The sequence below is a fragment of the Uloborus diversus genome, chromosome 7, assembly GCF_026930045.1.
Source record: "Uloborus diversus isolate 005 chromosome 7, Udiv.v.3.1, whole genome shotgun sequence".
Taxonomy (NCBI): Eukaryota; Metazoa; Arthropoda; class Arachnida; order Araneae; family Uloboridae; genus Uloborus; species Uloborus diversus.
The window spans coordinates 81,216,234-81,237,012 of NC_072737.1; positions in this window are offsets into that span (position 1 = coordinate 81,216,234).

Here is a 20,779-nt window from a genome sequence, read left to right on the forward strand (position 1 = left end):
ATGCATTCCCTTGTTCTTGATGAGCATTTTAAGTTTTTTGGCGTACTTTTCACAAGGTTTATACCATTTTTTAAAAAAGGAGGTAAAAAATTGTTTATACTATTACATATACTCACATGCATATACTCACTAATTACCTAAAAACTAACTTTAAATATAACAGAACACACTAATAAAAAGAACTAGTGAACTGTTTAAGCTGATTGAGGTTATGCTCCTGGTAGGTAGATAAACAAAGAACATAAACAAAGCAGACAGTGCTGCACTTGCAAACATTTAAATTGTGCTAAAATATCGTAATAATCAGTGTACAGTATGTACAGTACTTTAACAGTAAAATAAATAGTATTTTAGTACAAATAGGGTACAAAAAAAAAAAAAAAAAAAAAACTCTTTAGTCTAACAATTTGGCCAGCACTGTATATTTCGTAACGTAAGTTGTATTGATGTCTTGATTAGTATTAAAAATGTATTGAAGTGCTAAATTCGTTCTATGATCAATAATAAAACAAATGCAAACATTTATGGAAAAATTTAAATAAAAGAAGTTTTTACTGTCGTAGGAGTTTCTTGGTGTATAAATAATATTTAATTTACATGTGATATAATATGAGGCAGTGAGAAGCAAAGGGATGTAAGTGCCAAAATTAAGAGATAATCAGTACAAATGGTAGGTGAACCTCTCCTCTGGTTTGGGATATGAGATTGTACTTGTAGCCCTGGTAGGTGCTACTACACAGTTTAATTTTGAAAAAACAAATTGATGAAAGTCTACCTGGGACCCTATTTTTAAAAGCGTTTTACTCAAAACTTGAAATTGTCCACTCTCATCCCTTTGCTTCTCCCTGTATTATATGATGATTTGGTATTGCAGCAATTATGTGCAGTAAATCTCTTTTTTCACTTTTCATCTATTCATGAGCAATTTTTTACTGCCAACGCGTCCTGAAAAATTGATAGGCGTGATTCCAAATATTTTGCTAAATTTTTACGAAGAAAACTACGCCTCCTAACCCGTTTTCATTAAAAAAAAAATGTGAGAAATTGCGCGAAAATAAATTTTAAAGCTATGTCACTTTATTGATCGCTATGAGATTAAAATTAGAAGCCATATTTCAAAATAAAAAAATTAAACTTTATATATTGTATAATATATAATGTACTGTGCAATACTGACACAATAATGGCAAAAAAGTGTGTTGGGCAATTTATAGATTAAAAATTTTAAATGTGCTACTTTGAATTTTTTCTTATATAAACATAATTTTACTTAATGCATTAAATATCTTCAATTTTAGACGTATTATAAAAAAAATAATATAAAAAATAAATAAAAAACATTTGAAATCTAACTGCAACTGATTCACAAACGCGATATAGTTTTCGATAGAGAAATAAAAATCTTAAGAGTGAGAAGGTCTAGCGAAACGAAAAATTTATGATAAATGCTGTCCCCGATGAGTCAGTCTAATTGGCAAATGACAATGCACATGCACAGAAAGGGCTGCATCCAAATTATACGGAGAATATATTTAACTCATTCGCTGTCGAAAAGTAATCTGTTTAAGAGGCATCTTCCTTGTACTTTCTGTTGGAGACTTGTTTCTGATTATACGGCTGTCAAGTTAGCAGAAAACATTGCGCTCTTTGAACCACATTCATTGTCCGTATCGACTTTCTTTTACCATAAAAAATGACGTGGGGGTTTTCACCAGTCGCTTTTGGCTATCGATTCAAACTTGAAGTAACCGTGAAATTCGGGTTAGACATTGTTTCGCATTTCGTGCTAGTAGTATTTACGCAGCTTAGAAATGTATCAATAGATTTGTTTCAAGTTTCGTAACCTTTATTCTGTCGATAAAAAAGATAGTTTTATAGAGCTATCAAAATGTATTCATTATAACACTTTAGGAAAGTTTTCGCTCACTCCACGTCAGAAAGAGATGAGAACAATTAAACTTCCATAGAAAAAAACATTTATTTAAAATATTTAGGAAACATTTTTGTCAAATATTTTGTCATATAAATTATCTTTGTTAATGTCCAGTTTTTCTTTTCTTTTTTCTTTTTCTTTTTTTTGTGAATTATTGACAAGCATAGTGTTAATTACTTAATTCTGCCTACATTTGATACTGTTATAGGATATTTTAATAAGATATTTTAATCAGGATTGAATAAATGCCTTTGTGCTTGAAAAATAAAACAAAATATAGCAATGTTTTAATGCTCAAAATTGCAAATTACTCGTGTGTCGATTTTTCAAGAAGCCCCTTTTTCAGAGCTGCATTGAAAAAGGAGTTCCACGAAGCCCCAAAACACGTGTCGGCAGTAATCTGCAAAATTTGAATATGAAAATCGTGTTACATTTTATTTTACTTAAGTATTTTAATAACTTTGAAATTTCTTATGATGAACAAATGCAAATCAAGGTTTCAACTTGTGCCGGTAATTGCCAAGATTGAATTTACCGTAACTCCAAAGCAAAAATCAAGTTAAAACACTAACATACGTAAATACGGTTTGACTGTTCAATCCTGAAAAATATTTTCAGCATAATCAATATGTTTAAACTGGGACAAAATAAGTTTTAGATAGATTTTGAAAAAAAAAAAGAGAAGTATTTCGAGGCCTTCTTGAGTCGCAATTCGTAAGAATTGTATATAAGCTGAACACAGCTTTCTGAAAATATCTTTCAGAAAATCAGAGTAAGAATCTAAAAAACATGGTTTTACAGCAAAATTGTCACATTTAAAAAAAATAACAAATTTTTGAATCAAAACTCATTTTTTTTGCTATTTCGTCTGTTTAAGAAGACACACCTTAGTATAGAAATGGTTGAAATATTCAATCCAGTTAAGCCCCTAGTTATGAAAAAGCTAATGTTAAGTACGGAAAAAAAATAAAGAAAAAAAAGTTCTAAAATAGGGAACACAAACACAAGTCACGCAGTTTCCGCAATGTGCAGATATTTATTTAAAATTTCCTTGGGCTTTTATTTTTTTTCAATTACCCGTGGAGTTTGAAAACAAGCTCAGTAACACGACAAGCATGTTCACCGCATTCTTCCAAACAATCGTTTTTGTTACTTCAACTGATATCGTCTGTCACACGAGAAAGCTTGGGGTCACCCGACCCTCACACTGTGCAATTTGTCACGGTTGACCCTACTTGAGCATCCCACCCACGCGGGTTAATCCGGGGCATGCGAGTACCCTGGGCCCCCCTAAAGCAGGGGTCCTTGAGAGTTTGATGTATGGACTAGCTAAGGAGAGGGGCCGCCTGTTTCGTTTCGAAAATTCCAGCTGAGTCCACACTGAACGCACATAATGGAATGGAGGGTCTTTGCAAGGGTGAGTGCAGCCGATTTTGTTGAGGGTTATTTATTGCGTCGCTAAAACACACGAGCTATTAGTCGTTAAGATTTTTTTTAAATGTCGAATAGCAAATATTTCTGTTGAAATGCTTTTATCTGGGAGCAGTCAGCTCAATGGTTGGGTTGGGAATAAGTCATATCTTATGTTGTGTCAACAGAATTCTCTGTCAAGGGTAAAACCGTTTGAAGTATTCTCATGTTTCGCGTGAACGAAGCGTGGTCAATGCGTTTAAAAATATCACTCTTGTTTTACATTTTCAAGATTAAACTTTCGGAGGTGGGGGAGTTTCTTTGAACATGGACGAAGTACGGGCAGATTTTTAAAAAGTTTTATAATGTATTTAGTTCGATAGATTTTGGTACAACTCAGTTCAAATTTTAAATTTTGCTTTCATTCTATATTTGATTTCAAAATTTTGCTAATTTAAATTTTTGCATTTAAACTTTTTTTCGAATTATATGTTCAACTTTTTATTGAGCAAATAATTTGTTTTAGCAATAATAACAACTTCTAAAAAATCATTTTCACTACAAATAGAATAAATGACTAATTGCTCTAAACGTTTTGTAACGAGTTAGTCTTGGTGCTGCCATCATTTAAGATTATTTCAAGATTTTTGCTTCATTTACTTTAATGAAACAAAAATCAAGTTCATATGTGCCCACTCCTCCCCTACATATTTTACGTAAGACAAGCGAAAATGCAGTACTACTTATAAAAAGAGTTTGGTCAAACATTTCTTTTGGAAGGGGAAGGAGTTGGGGACGAACTAAGGAGGGTCCATTATATCTTCTGGTTGCAAGGCTCATAGATATTGAAGTGAACGCCTTGCAGTATATCATTGAACCCTATTGTAGTTGTACAAGTACATGCGTCATCCCTTCAATTGCAATGATACATCTTCAAATGACCTAAAGATCCCAAGAGTGAGAGCCCCATCCCCAAAAGAGAAAAATGCCCCTAAAAAACCCCCTAGAAATGTCTATGGTGTAGATTGCTCTCTGATTCCTCTCACCTAGTTGGGCACCACTAGCGATGGAAGCTTTAAGGAAATTTTATTTAAAAAACAGTTTCTAGTTAATGACTAAGCATATCGACATTAATTTAGGGTTTGCTCGATTTTCCAATTTGTTACCATACGATTTATTTCGGAAAAAAAAGAACATTATTTGGGAATGATCGCGAGTAATTCTAGATCAATTTTGATGGTTATGTTAAATTTATTTTGCAAATATCACATACTAAAAATAGCTCTTATGCCATCAGTGCAAGTGTTCTCCGCAATACTCCTCAATAACAGAAGAAAAACCTAACGGCGCAACGCACACGTCTAAATGATTAGCGGCCTTCGTCACAGAGATCATTGTGGAGAATCAGCTATTCTAATTTTGTAGAGATTGAATTGAGAGATTGATTCTAATTTTGTAGGACCGCAGACAGTCATGTCCTTTAGCAGTCTGAAGGTAGCCACAGCCACCATTCTGGGGGCTTCGGGGACGCAAGAAGGATTCTCGTTATGGTTACGTCAAAGGATTAAATTTGTACCTCAGAGCCAGATTGACGTTAGTCCGAAAATTGCAATTTTCCTATTCCGCGTTCAGCCACGTGAAAAAAAGAAAGAATTATATATATATATATATATTATATTTTTATAATATATATAATTCTTTCATATATATTATAAAAATACATTTTTAAAATGTATATGAATTTCATATATACATTTGCAATATTTTTATCAGGGTTAAAAGAATGCGCGTCGCATCTTTTGCATGCGCCAGAAAAAAAGGTTTTCCTGTCTCCTGTAAGATTACCATAATGTTACTTACATCCTTCTGACTCTAAGATACAGAGATTTATCTTTATCTTTACTAATAATAAAGCTGAAAGTCTGTATGTCTGGATCTCTATGTCTGTGACGCGCATAGTGCCTAGACCGTTCTGCCGACTTGCATGAAATGTAGCACAAAATTAGTTGGTAGCATAGAAGTGAGCATCTTGAAGCGATTTTTCCAAAATTCAATTTTGTTCTTTTTATTTTCCAATTTTAAGCATATCTTACCAAACGTATTACCAAAACATGGACGAGTAAATTACCTTACAAGGGACGAGCAATTTATTTTAACATGGACGAGCAAATTAACATAGCATATTTACGAGAAAGTCACCATCCAATATTTGTAAATATACAGGCGAACCAAATGACCTTTTAATTTAATACTACGGGCAAAACCGTGCTGGTGTCGCTGGTATTAAATAAAAATAGCCACACATTTAAACGTCTACATTACTTCCGAGCCATTAAAAAATTAAATGAAATATGAACAGAACCTATTTTACAGTCCATAAATTCAAATTAAAATGGTTATCATTTGTTATTTCGATATTTTTAAGTTTTACAAATCAGTATTGAAAACACACATTACATACATGAAACATGTTTTACCAAATACTAGCTACATGTCTTATCCACAATAATCTTTTGGCTAAAAAGACAAAACGCATTCTTGCCTTTTCTCGAAGTCTTTTTCTGATTCGTGCACATTTATTACGTTCTAGGTAAGAAATGATTTATTCGAAACAATTTCCTTATACCATTTATGTTAGCGTCTTTTGTTATGGGCTCGTTATCTTGTAGATAAACATGTACTTGGTCTCATTCATTTTCTTTTTGTCTATAGATTTAGTCGTTTCTCGTAGCTCAATATCGTTTTAGCGAAACTGTTGGCTCCATTTTTCTCAATATTTCCTTATCTCTTAGGAGAATAAATACCCTCTTTGAATTTTATTGCGCAATCGAGAAAGGTTTTCTTGTTTCAAAAAGAAAATGTGTTCATACTTCAAGCAATTTGGTTTTATTTTTTCAGCTTAAGTTACAGCAATTAGCATAATTAATCTAAAATTAAATGGGCATAGGATATTTTTTTCCAATCACTTTACAGACCTTCGCTAGTAATGATACGTAAGACAATTAAACTTATTGTTTATTAAGTATAACTTAATGTATATTAGTTAATGTTCATACACATTTTATTTATTATATTTTAATAAATGTAATATTTATCATCGTAAAAACTGTATTTCTTTCTATGTGCAGTGGAAACTCGTTTAGCTGGGTCCCGGTTAAATTTGTAGTTTATATATATATATATATATATATTCACTCAAATATTTTTAAATAATGATAGTTGAACCAAACATTTGCTTTTTAATTTCATTAAGGGGGTCCGGAATACATTTTGAAAAAAAATAGAATTAATACTTTAGAGTTTTGAAATTTTTTGCACCGATTCACCATCTATTTATTCAGTAAAATCATAACAACATAATTATTATTTTTTTTTAATTTAAATTTAATTTGTTTAAAAAATGGAGTTGCTTTAAATTGCTGTAACTCAAAATATTCTTAGTCAATTTTCATTTTTTTTTTCAAAAAATTATGCACAAATATATAATCTTTACGTTTTATTCGGCGATTTTAAAAATATTGATTTAATAAAAAATAAAAAATATTTGAAGAAAGATTTCGAAACATTCAAAGATACTTTTTTAAAAAAATCGTATTTTTTGCAGTAAACTTTTTTTTTAAATTCGTTGAATAAAAATTAAAGTATACTGTTTGAAAAAGATATGCTAAAAATTTCATTACTTTATCTTTATCGGTTCCTGACTTATAAGAGTCTGAATGCAAAACATCGGGAAAAATTGCATCATGGAGAAAAAAGCGTTTAAAGTTTTAAAGCTAAATGCAATATTAGTTAAATGCATGCAACAAAAAGAATTATATCTTTCGTTTTCATTAAGCTAGAAACAAGAACGTCCTTTCAAACGTCCTTTTACGCAGAAAAAAACGGGATAGTTTTTAAAATGATTAAAAAAAAAAGCGAAGTTTGACGATTTTTGTGTCCCGGACCCCTTTAAATGTACAACTACTGCATAGGTCAATAATTGTTATCTGCAAAGAATATGGCGTACTTGGAGCTTCGGTCCGACAGCTGAACTGTAAATGATAAAGTATTTGCGAGAAAGGATCCTATGTAGCATTGTTACAAAACATTGTTTTTGGCTGTAATAAAAGAAAACTCTACTTATTTAAGAGTTTCTTTTGTTTATTACCCATATTACCCGCATAATCTGGATTTCCGCTTATGCGTATTGCTTTTGGTCTGAGTTAGTCAGGATAAACGAGATGCCACTGTACAATGAAAAAGGTCAGTCAGGAATTTTCAGTAATTTTAAAAATAAGTTTCTTCACAGAAAAAAAAAAAAAAAAAAAAAAAAACGCTCTACTTCGTGAAAATATTGCTTTTCCTTAACCCAAAAGTGCTTTTATTTTTTTTTTCAGATTTACGAGCATAATAACTTCAAATTCGCTTACATGTTTGTCTATTTTGGGTACATTCTTGTATTGTCTAAACCTCAATTATTTAGTGGATTCAAACAAGAAACGACAAATCCACTCATGCTGAGTTATGAATTATTCATAGATTGACTCAGGAATATCATCCAATATTTGTTTATATCAAATTACGAAATTTACTTGTGAGCTTAAATTGAATTTATTCATCCGCAAGCTAAAATGTAATGCGCTCAATTTAAATCCTCAGCTAAAAGCATTGTTAAGAGAATGTAAAACCTTGCATCGCATTTCAAAAGAAGTCCTTGGAAATTTAGTTTAGTAAGCATCGGAGGAGGCAAGAAAGATCAAGTTTTCTAAAGAATTATTTTACAAGAAATTGAATTTTGAGAAATTGAGTTTTACTATTTTTTTTTCGTTAAGAGTACTAAAACTTGATTTCGTGCAACACTTGAACGCAAGGCACACTTGATATTTTTACTCCTCCTAGCTTATTAATATCATGACTGTACGTGACTGAAGAAAACATCTACGGTAATTTTGTACTTAAAAATAATCGCTGGAAGTATATCAAAAAAATACTTATAGTTTTGATTTTTTAACCACGTGCTAATGTGAAAACTTTATCTGCTTTATGTCTTTACGCCTTACTCAATGTTCTGATAAAATAAAAATGTGTTATTGTTGGAATGTAAAATTTGCTAAGTTGTTTGTTTACAAAAAAAAAAAAAAATCATTCACATTTATTAAGTTAATTAGTACCGAACAAGTCTTAAAAACTCTCTTGATATAGAATAAAATCTCATTACAGCAAAAAACTAATGCAACGAAATATCAGTTTCAACGAACTAAATGTTCAATGATGTTTAATATCTTATTGCTTTGCTTGAATTCCATTACAATGGAATTTCTGTTACAACAAACAAAATTTGAGGTTCCTAAAATTTGTTCTAACGGTATTTTACTGTATCAGGTAAATTAAGTAAGAGTCTTACGCTTTTAAAGAGAATTAAAACAAAACTCTCAACAACTCGAGATAATGAAAAACAGGAAAAATTACCTTTTCAAATTCTAAATTGTGCCTAACACTTTCTGCATGGATGAGTACACTAATTGACAGATTTATAATTTCAAAACTGTAAGTTATTAAAATAAACAAATCCATTTTAAACCGTCAGTATAGCACTCATTGCATAATTTGGTCTGAACGTTCTTTAAAAAACGTTGTTACATCCATGCTGTCAAAACCCTCCTAATTTCCGTCTCAAACAATGTCAAGTTGTTTATTTGTTATATATATATATATATATATATATATATATATATATATATATATATATATATATATATTACGTTTTTGAAGGGACTGCATTAGAAAAGCGTACAAAAGGAAAAAACGTATACTAGGTATAGGTTAATGTGTTAGACTTTGCAGAGACTAATTTAAAAAACGTATATTTGACAAAAACGAATTAAAGAGAACTGTATAAACGGTGCTTCACTATAGTTCGGAAAACTTGCTACTTTTAATTGTCAATGAGAGACATGCACTTGCATATCTTCTCCATCTCTATCACATATATAGTTTTGACTTCACTCAAATTGATTATATCTCAATGCTTCAAACTGTTTGATTGATAAAATGATTCCTGGTCACTTTGAAACACGTGTATGCAACATAATTTATAGTGCTGTATTCCATGGCTTTGTTTATCATTTAAAGATTTTAATCATAATAGTTCATATCAATTAATCAAAGAATCAAACATGTTTACAAAATACAACCTTTGCGTCAATTTTTTCTCAAATATTGCTAATAATCTTGTTATTCAATAAAAAGCTACCATTGGTAAAATAAAAAGAATTTCAGTTTTACATTTTGTAAGCAAACATTTGAACACAATAGATAAAAGCCAGTAAATGATTGATTTAGAAATATAAAAACCATTCATCTAAATTTGAACTACATTGCTTAATGTTTGTAATTCGCAAAGTCTCTAAATTAAATACCACTCAACACGTGCAATCTCACAAATGCTCCAAAACCGGAATGAATAATTTCCGATGCACACACGCACACTTCGGAATCAATACGGGGCCCACAAAAGCGTTCGTCCAGGATTGCTGAAGCAATCTAACGATTCGAATTCTCCCAATTCTAGTGACTAAATGCTGTCTGTGGACCGGCTCTGGCTAGAGCTAAGTCAACAGTCGTCACAGGGATTCTGTACCATTGTCATTAAAATAAGCCAGCGCTGGGTATGGAATACATTAGAATATCATTACGAAGAGAACGTCCTGACCACAAAAGCTATGAATAATGATGTTCAAACATAGTTTTTAAAGCCGGTCTGTTGCAGCAGTTCGGGATGGTGTAACAAAAGGGGAAAGGTTTAACATTGAAATGTGTCTGTTTAGAGGGAAGACATGTAAGTTAATTTATTTCTCTTGTCAAGCTAAATGCAGCTTGGGGCTTTTTTTACATGCCTAGTTTTGTTCGACTCTTATTTATAATAGATAGGCCCTTACGGATGCAGTGATTTTTTATTCCACTTTTCTTTTGGTAGGAGTTTGCCTGTTAGCGTCCTAAAGGTTTTCAATTGAAGCATTTGACTGCAAATTTGAATAATGCCATGCCAACTTTTCTCTTGTTTAGCTGAATTGAGGAGTCAATACAAATTCAGAAAATTTTATGACCCCTCCCCTCCCAAAAAAAAGGAAAAAAATAAATATGATTGCTTTTAAAAGAAAAGTAAACGGAACTGAATCATTCCTGATGAAAATTTTGTAAGTATTAAGCAAAAACAATGAAGTGGTTCATTTTACATCCTTTTACAAAAAACTTTCTTTGGTAAAATTTATAGGAAATATTTATCAAAATATAGTTAATAGCGTTCAATTAATAGATATTCTTCGAAGTTTTCAGATTAATGTCAGGAAATTCTTTTTTTACAAGACTTGTTTCAGTGAGCTTTTTTTTATTTTTATTTTTTTTAAATTTTAATCTCAAAGCAAATAAAATCAATGAGTCAACTATGAGGTTTTCTAAATTAAATCAATTGAATAGTAAAAAAAGTGTTCATTTATTGAAAAAAAAAAACAGTGTGTCATTCATTTATTCATTTATTTATTTAACAATATTCACGTTAGTTTTTTTTTTTTTTTTGTAAATAAGAGAAAACTTAACCCCCTCCACCAGGGCAGTAAAAAATGTAAGCCTAAAATTTCAAATATAATTACTTATTTTATGCATGATTCAATATTTAAAAAAACATTGTTTAACATAACATTTTATCAAGTTTTAAAGATTTTTTTTAAATTTGTAATTTTGCTCACCGGGCGGCAACTGTTGGCAGTCTAAGCACACATATACATACAATGTTGGAGAAAGCTAAAGTTTAGCATAATGCCATTTTTAACTGATTTAAGTCTCAAACACTAAATACATCGCTCTTCCTCTGCATCAATTTGCGACTTTTCTATCAGTGGCGGATTTACAGGTTTAGGTGACCGTTACAATGAATGTTATGGGGGCCCATGAACCCCATACGGTATAGGCTAGGAAGAACAACATTAGTAAAGGCCTGGTGGAAAAGGGGCAGGTATGAGAGAAGTGAGATAAAACTTCAAGGCGACCCGCAGCGAGATCTGGCAAAAACGTGGCGGCCACGGAAGTCCCCTTTGTTTATCACTTCTAAAATACGAGTTTGAGAACAGAGGTTCTTCTTGAAGCCCCTATGTTGCCAATTTAGGTTAGTTTCCGAAGTTTAGCGTTTAATTTTCCGTGCTTAACTTTTGGAGATAAGTGCATTAACTGGCTAGATTTTGTATTATGAATTAATGGTGCATAATTCAAGTTTGAACATTCTCTTCTCAATTTTGAAATGTTAATGATGTGTCACTATTGATTATATCGTTTATACGTCATCATATGTCAGTAATGACCAACAACTTTGTGGTTTACGTAGTACGAAAGAACATTGAAATTTGATTTGAAATTGATAAGAAAGACATAATATTCATAGGACGCAACAAGAACCTTGAAAGCAGCAAGGCGAAGCAGAAGTGTCCGAGAAAATGCACTTATTTCACCCAATTTATTTCTCATAAATGACTTTAAATGTAAAACTGTAGTAGAAACGCTAAATAAGTGAAGAGATTAAGATAATGAATTAATATATTACTCTCTCTTTACATGCTTTTTAGGGAGGAAACTTTCAGGAAACCCTTTATGCTTGGAACTAGAAATATAGTACTATCTTTCTGCAGTTTACTTTGCTCAGGCTTTTTTTTTTTTTGGCCCAAAAATGTCCGCCAAAGACTCACTGTATGTTATCTTCGTGTTTCAGAATTAAGGCTAAAAGTGTTATTAAATTAAGTAAAAGATCGCAGTTTGAGATTAAGTCTTTCCATTTACCCAACAACAACAGGAGCATCCTAGCGAAGAGAAAAGCGGCCAAACTCTGCGAAAAGTAAATAAAAGCTTTTCCCTTTTATTACATTAACGGCTGAAAAGCGAAATCCTACTAAAATATCTCAGATGCAGCAAAAATAAATCGCAGCAAGAGATAAGTGTTGGGTCCAAACTTCAGCATTTATCGCTACGGAGAGCACTTAAAACGTCAACTCCGCTGTAGACTTCTAGGCTGTTAGATGTCTGAGTTGTAATAAAAATTAATCAGCAGTTACATGGTGCGAAGATTTCATTTTTTTCTAGTCAAGGCGCCAAAGACTTGCTTTTGGTTTGCATTTATTATTAGATGTCATTTAAAAATTAGCATTATTGTTTTACTGCTTTGAAAAGCCATTGTTAACACAAGCTGTGATTTTTTCAAGTAAAAAGGAATTTTATAGCGTACATATTTCATCTTTTAAGATCCAATTGTCCAACACGAACTTTCAGTTGAGCTTAAGTGTCTGCAATGGTGTTTAATTTTACAGGTTCATGCGTAAACTATTACTTACTATTTTGACCAGTTATAAATATATTGCGGTAATGATTTTTTCTCGGTATTTGATGGTTTATCTGAGATTTGATTTCTTGTTAGAAATATAATTAGATACTATTATACTTTTTTGGAGCTTATAAGCAACGTATGTCTAAATTTTTATTTTGTCTCGTTTTTGAAAAGCATTTTTTTTTATAACTGTAGTTGGGGATAACCTAATTTGGCAGCATTGTGAAGGCTATGCAGATCTTAATCACAACATCAATATGCTACCAATTTAGGTTTACCACAAATGTAGTTATTCGTATCAGCTGAATTTTCAGTTTAGCGTAACAAATCAACATTCTTTTTTGTTACTTGGACTAAAGAATACAAACAAGATACAAACGTAATTCTTTACAAAATCTTGTAGATTTAACTTTTTTTTTAACGAATTACAAAGTAAAAATATTTTCTTTTTGGTTCCCGTTATTCAAGTTAAATTTTTGGTTCACCTTGAAATTTCCATGTTGTTTTTGCACTTAAACTTAAAAAAAAAACAAGGATAAAAGTTTTGAAGTCTTGCTTATAACTTCAGTTTTTTGTTCGAGTTTTGAAAATTTACCGAGAAACTTGATCCGTTTCTTTTAATAAAATAATTACATATTTTAACAAAGATAATTGTTTTTTTTTTCTGTACTTTTACACAATGCAGATAAAAATAGGTTGTCTTCAAAACAATTACCGGGGAACTTGATCCATAGCTGTTAAAGAAGTACTTGAGTAGCAAAACCGAGATTCTCGCTCATTTGTCTATATTTTTAAAAAAAACTATTTGCTGCGTATGCTCTATTGATTTCCCCGTGTTTCTTAAAGTTATAATTGTGCATAAAATTTATAATTTTTACATCGTTTCAAATTTTACGTTTACACTAAATGTCATACAAAAGTAACACTAATGTTTTAAAAGTTGAACCAAAATAAATAAAGCAATGAGCAAAAAAATGCTATCTCTGTAGCAAGAAAATAACAGATCTCACTAAAAACTGCAATAAAAATTTATTTCTTTTTTTGCAACGGACATAAAGAAAGTGATAAACATAAAAAATCATTTGTATAAGAAATTTTTAAGTCGAATCTAATTTGGTAAATAGTAATTCATATTTACTGTGCTTAAATTTTTGAAATAAAAAAAATAGATTCCAAAAAAAAACTGAAATTACATTAAGTACAAGGAATATTCAAGGAGTACATGTACAATTCAGTAAGAAGGAATAAAAAATGTATAAAAAATGAAGATAAGAATGGAATAAAATTACCTACGAAACCCCCCCCCCCCGATAATATGTTTAATCTATTCGCAATCGTTTTCCTCAAATATTCAACTTTTATGAAATTCATTCGTTATGCAATGGTAGCGAATTACAGCCCGATATCCACCAATAACAAATTAATAACGCCAGCTAACGATAAAGCGACAGAAACAAGCAATCTTGATTGCTTCAAAAAGAAAAAAAAAGTGTCACCAACAGCTTTACCAAGAGTACAAAGATAAAATGCTGATTTTTTTCTAAAGAAAAAAAAACTTTAAGTTCTTAAGGAAAAAAAAATGCTTTCTTCAAAATATGCTTTATGGCTTGTAATACAGTTCCTTCATCTTTTGGACAATTTATAAGAACCTTGTTTGTAAAGTTCATTCTTTTTTATTGAGAACTTTTCACCGAGTCATTTATTCGTATCTTCGCATAAACCGAAACACGTAACTCATTGATACATGCAAGTGGTAATCGGAAATAGCCAAGTCTGGTGAGTAAGTCGCATGATCTGGTGAGTAAGATCATAGCTTCCAACGCGTCGCAAACCCGTTTTTTCGTATGTGATGGAGCTTTGAGAATGAAAAAAAAATGACTTTGTACAGTCTCTTTCAGAATTCTGGTGTTTTTTCAAGTAGGGAACGGTTTAAAAAGGTCGATCGTGGTTGGTAACATTTAGTATTAGCCGTTTCCTAAGGTTTTGACGCCTCGACTAAGCCAATGTTATTTCATGTTTTTAATCCCGTTAAAGAATATTCATATTTACTTTGCCTTAAAAAGGAATGGTATATGTACCTGTATGTTAGTTATATACGAGAACCTTTCGTTCTTAATTTCCTCACCTCTCTGAAAGCTGTTTGGGGGATTTTCTTTCTTTCTGGGTAAAATTAACGTTAATCATCCCTTTACTTTTTTTGTTCCATGAATATTTTAAACATTTAAATAAATACTTCAAAATCTTTTGATGAAAGTCAAAATTGATTTTCTTTGATGCACGCAATATGCTTTGAAATCGCTTTTAATTAGAATCAATCCCTTTATATCCAGTGATCCGACCCATCAACTGCTCAGTTCCTTAAATATTTCATAAGATAAAAGTTAATGAATCCGAAAAAATAGATTTCAAAGACTTTGTCACAAAGGTAATTCAACTTCGGGAAACACAAGGGACGTCTTGAAATGACAGCCATTCGTTTGCCGACTTTTCGCCTCCAAGAATCCGTTTTCTATCTCTTTGAGTGAAAAAAATGAGACAAACAGAAATCGCAATCATCGCCTTTGAGAAATAAACAAAAGCAATTGCACATCTGCTGTGGACATTCACGTCTCTCAGATGGAGTTGTTTCTATTCACATGAGCTCGCTTGAAATGCTCCAGATTTTATTGATGATAATAGCTTGAGAAAATAGAAGCGATTGGGAAGCAGTCTATTATTGTTTTCGTAGGTCTTGATAGTGTTTTATTTGATCACAAAAAAAAAAAAAAAAAAAAAGCTCGCACGGAATGATTTCGGAAAGTTGTGCATTTGGAATGGCAACACAAGGAATGACACAGAAAACAAAAACATACTTTTTGCACAATGCCTAGTTTTTGGACTAGTGTTTTATGCAACAAGTTGTTGTTGTATTCTGATATGCTTTATATTTCTACTTTTGTCTACATTACTGTTTAAAAGGTGCTACTACTTTATTTGCTTGTTTATTTATGTATTATTATTATTTATTATTGTTATTATTATTTTTTGCATATATGCTTCATCAAATGAGAGAGACATATATTTTGCTTTCAGAAATCAGCTGAAACCGTTGAAAAGATATGTTCGACATAATTTGAAGCCTTAGCTAATTAAGAGAACATTGATTAGATTCCAGAAAGTTGATCTTGGTATATGGCAAAGTAGGCTCGTTTAATTCTGAACAGAATTTCTTATTTATAACCAGTAGGGATGACTTTGTTTTAGGCACTATAATATTGTTACAAATCCTGTAAAAAGTAATTATTGTAGTAACGTAACCTGTAAATAGTTTCCCGTAATGAATATACAACCCCTTTTCATTCGGCTAAAGTATACAACCCCCTATTCTTTTTTTTTCTTATTTCATTCACTGATTTTATCAATGAAAGTGTAGTTGTAGAACGTTGTAGCATTTTCTGGAATCTTTGAGAGCTCTCTTTTCGGTGTGTATATAAACGGTTACGCTGGATAGGGAGTTTGAGTTTCGATTGAGATTTCGAACTGAGAGTGTGTATTAGCTCTGTTTATAGCGAGGCATTTCGCTATGTTGTTTTCGTATTTGGAAGTAAATACGAGTGTAACCGTTGAGTTTACGGTGTTGTGTGATAATTGCTCAATTGCTGATGAATAATTTAGCAGTTGTTGACGATCTTTCCTGTACATAGTGTAAATAAATTTCCTGTATTTTTAATCAAGAACTGTGTCATCCTTTCGAGAAAGTAGGAAGCCGCAGCGAATCCGTTACAATTGGCGCCCAACGTGGGGCTTCTTCTGGACTTTCTTGGAGAAAGTGTGACTTTGGACATTTTTTCATAAAGACTTTTTTTGAATTAGGACTTTTATTTTTATGGTGATTACTCGCGCAATGGATGAACAATTAAAACAACTTCTTGACGCAATCACCTCTGTGAAGAGTGATATGGCGGCTAATCAAGAACAATTAAAAAGTGACTTGACTGCAAGTTTTACAGCTAATCAAGAACAATTAGAAAATGATATGGCAGCTAATCAAGAACAATTAAAAAATGATATGGCGGCTAATCAAAACCAATTGAAAAGTGATTTAACGGTGCTGAAAAATGACCTAGTTTCTAACCAAGAGGAAATTAAAAACGATCTTACTTCGGTAAAGACTGTGATGGAAAATAAATTCAATGAGATAGAGCATCGAGTTGATGCTATTGAAGGAAAGTTTGAAGCAGTTGAAGGCCAATTCATCGCAGTAGAAAATAAAATCGAAGAGAAATTTGAAGAAAAATTGAGTACCGTTGAAGGCCGATGCAATGCTGTAGAAAATAAATTGGAAGAAGAAGATAGAAAATTTCATCAACTTAAAGAAGACATCTTTAAAGACCTGGAAAGGAGATTGGCGACCGCGGAAAGCAGCTCTGTACAGTTTGGCGCTCCCACATCGGTTGCTCGACCGTCCATTAAACTTGCCACATATGATGGGAAAACTTCGTGGCATGTTTACAAAACTCAATTCATAATAGTGGCGGAAGCGAACGGATGGGACTCTGCTACCAAGGCCTGCCATCTTGCAGCATCCTTGAGAGGTGACGCAGCGGACATTCTTCAGACCCTTCCGGACAGCCAGCGCCTGGATTTCGCCGCCCTCACATCTGCGTTGGAGCTTCGCTTCGGTGAGAAGTGCCAGAAAGATTTCAGCCGACTCCAGTTGAAGTCCCGTTTCCAGAAAACCGGGGAAACCCTGCAAGAGCTTGCGGCGGACATCGAGAGACTGTCTCATCTTGCTTTTTGCGACTGCCCTGCGGATGTTCGAGACAACCTGGCACTCAACTACTACATCGACGGGGTTCGAGATCCGGAAATCCAGAAAGCTCTACGGATGGCGGATGTCAAAGACCTGAATTCTGCTGTTGTGTATGCGATGAAGTTGGAGGCCACCCAGCAAGCAACCCGTGTGAATCGCCATCCCATCCGAACTCTGGAAGCTGATGAGTCTGATTCCAGGTCGTCCCATCTCGCTGAACTTGAGAGACAACTCGGTGACTTGGCAAGACATCTGAACAGCATAACAGCCCAAAAGAAACAAGAGCAGAAGTGCTGGAAATGCGGTAGTGAAGGACACCTGCGAAGGAGTTGTCCGGCTCGCCAAGCTACGCGAGGGAAGGAAATCACCACCACCAGAGCTCTGCAGATTTCCTCTTCTAGTAGTGGCAGTGATGGACTTTTCATTTACGCACATGTAAATGGGAACCCCTGCAGACTGATTGTCGACACTGGAGCCAATGTGACAATCATTAGGACAGATGTGGCTCGTGAATTTGGATTGAAACTGCTGTGGACATCGCCACGCGTAAGTCTTCAGACTGTGACAGGTGACAAAATCGAGATTGACGGTAAAGTGGACCTAGAAATAATGTTTGAGAATGCCACCTACCATCATACGGCATTCGTCGCTAATATCACGCACCCCTTCATTCTCGGATTGGACTTTTTGAAGAAATATGACTTCACTCTCGACTTCAAGACTAATGAACTGCACTCGATGAGAGAAGACATAGCCGTTTTCCCTGCAGAAAGTGATGTAAAATCCGCTCATCAAATTATAGCCCAAACAGATTTATCGATTCCCTCAAGGTCAGAATCATTAATACCTGGCTCCCTTGAAGAAAGCAATAGTTTTCGATTTGGACTCACTGAATACCCTAACCTAAGCAATAGCCTAAAAGGAGTGCTGGTAGCATCTACGCTTGTGGACCTTTCTAAGGATGTAATTCCTGTGAGAGTCGCCAACGTGAGTGAAAGGCCAAGGAATATCCGAAAAGGTGAAGTGTTGGCAACTTGTACTCCAGTAAACTGCATCATTAGAAGAATCAATTCCCCCGAGACTGTGTCTTCCGAGTCCTTGACATCGAAGTTAATTGGGAGTGCGTCATTATCGAAAGATCAAAGAACTGCTGCGGAGCAATTGGTGGACGACTTCAAGCATCTGTTTTCCTCTACATCGGAGGATGTTGGCCGTACGAATTTAACGCAGCATAGGATTTACACTGGAGAATACCCCCCTATTAAACAGCATCCAAGACGACTACCGTTCGCTAAGAAGGAAGAGGTTGAAACCCTCCTGAAAGAGATGAAGGAGAATGATGTAATCGAACCTTCATCCAGTCCTTGGGCCCCATCGTCTTGGTCCGAAAGAAAGATGACTCCACCAGATTTTGTATCGATTACCGGCGGCTGAATGAAATCACCAAGAAAGACAGTTACCCTCTTCCACGGATAGACGACACCTTGGACACTCTTTCCGGACACAAGTGGTTTTCGACCCTGGACTTGAAGAGCGGCTATTGGCAGGTTGAGATACACCCTGATGACCGAGAGAAGACAGCGTTTACAACTGGACAAGGCTTATGGCAGTTTAAAGTGATGCCCTTCGGCCTCTGCAATGCACCAGCTACGTTCGAGCGTCTTATGGAGACAGTGTTAAGAGGACTTTCCTACGAACACTGTCTGGTCTACTTAGACGATATCATCATCGTGGGGCGCAGTTTCGAAGAACATCTGGCAAATCTTAGGAAGGTGCTGCAAAAGCTTAAGGAAGCCAATCTGAAGTTAAGCCCGTCCAAATGTAATTTGTTCCGCCGGGAAGTGAACTACCTTGGTCACATCATCTCTTCTGAAGGTGTACAAACCGATCCAGAAAAGGTATCTGCGGTCAAGAGTTGGAGTCGTCCCGAAAACATCCATCAGCTGCGAAGTTTCCTGGGGCTCTGCACGTACTACAGGAAGTTTGTGAAGGGTTTTTCCAACATTGCACGACCTTTGCATAAGCTGACGGAAAGCAAGCAAAAGTTTGAATGGTCCAAAGAATGCGAAGATGCATTTCTACGACTGAAGGAGGCTTTAACATCAACGCCTATCCTCGCCTATCCTCAGCCTGAAAAATCCTTCATCCTGGACACTGATGCGAGCAACGAGGGAATCGGAGCTGTTTTATCCCAAGAAATTGACGGAAATGAACATGTCATCGCTTACTGGAGCAAATGCTTATCAAAGTCGGAGCGAAATTACTGCGTCACCAGAAAGGAGTTACTGGCCATAGTGAAAGCTGTAGAACACTTCCATCATTACCTCTACGGCCGAAAATTTCTGCTTCGGACAGATCATGCCTCGTTAACTTGGCTTTTGAACTTCAGGAATCCAGAAGGCCAGATAGCCAGGTGGATACAGCGGCTCCAGGAATATGACATGGAGATCAAGCACCGAAAAGGGTTGTCTCACGGTAATGCAGACGCTTTATCAAGGAGAAACTGTCCTGAGAACTGCAATTATTGTTCCCGAATCGAGAAACAGTATGGAACGACTAGCCCTACTGCCTATCAGGTGACAGTGACTCCGGCATCTTCAGAACCTGATCCATGGAGTGACGACCAAGTTCGAAAAGATCAACTTGAAGACCCTGACATAAAACCAATTTTGGAGTTCATGGAGAGTGACAGTCGGCAAACTAGCTGGCAGGACGTTTCCATCTTTAGTCCTGCAACAAAAAGATACTGGGCTTTATGGAACTCGCTCCATTTACGGAACGGCGTGCTACACCGAAAATGGGAATCTGATGACGGCAAAACGTCTAGGTGGCAGTTACTACTTCCCCGATCAAGGATTTCAGATGTTCTGAAAGAAATACATAGTAGTGCGACTGGAGGGCATTTTGGTGTGTTGAAAACCCTCAATAAAGTTCGGGAGCGCTTCTTCTGGAGCAAGGCGAAGGATGACGTGGAGAAGTGGTGCCATTCTTGTGACGCCTGTGCTGCTCGTAAAGGACCGAAGAAAAGAAGCAGAGGGAAGCTTCATCTGTACAACGTTGGAGCTCCTTTCGAACGAATTGGGATCGACATCCTGGGTCCTCTACCAAGAACTGCTGATGGGAACAAATACATTCTTGTTTCCATCGACTATTTCACCAAATGGCCCGAAGCGTATCCCATTCCAGATCAAGAAGCTACCACCGTAGCAGAGACTCTAGTTCAACATTGGATCTCGAGATATGGAACACCTTTGCAGATCCATTCCGACCAAGGGAGGAATTTCATCTCTGCTGTGTT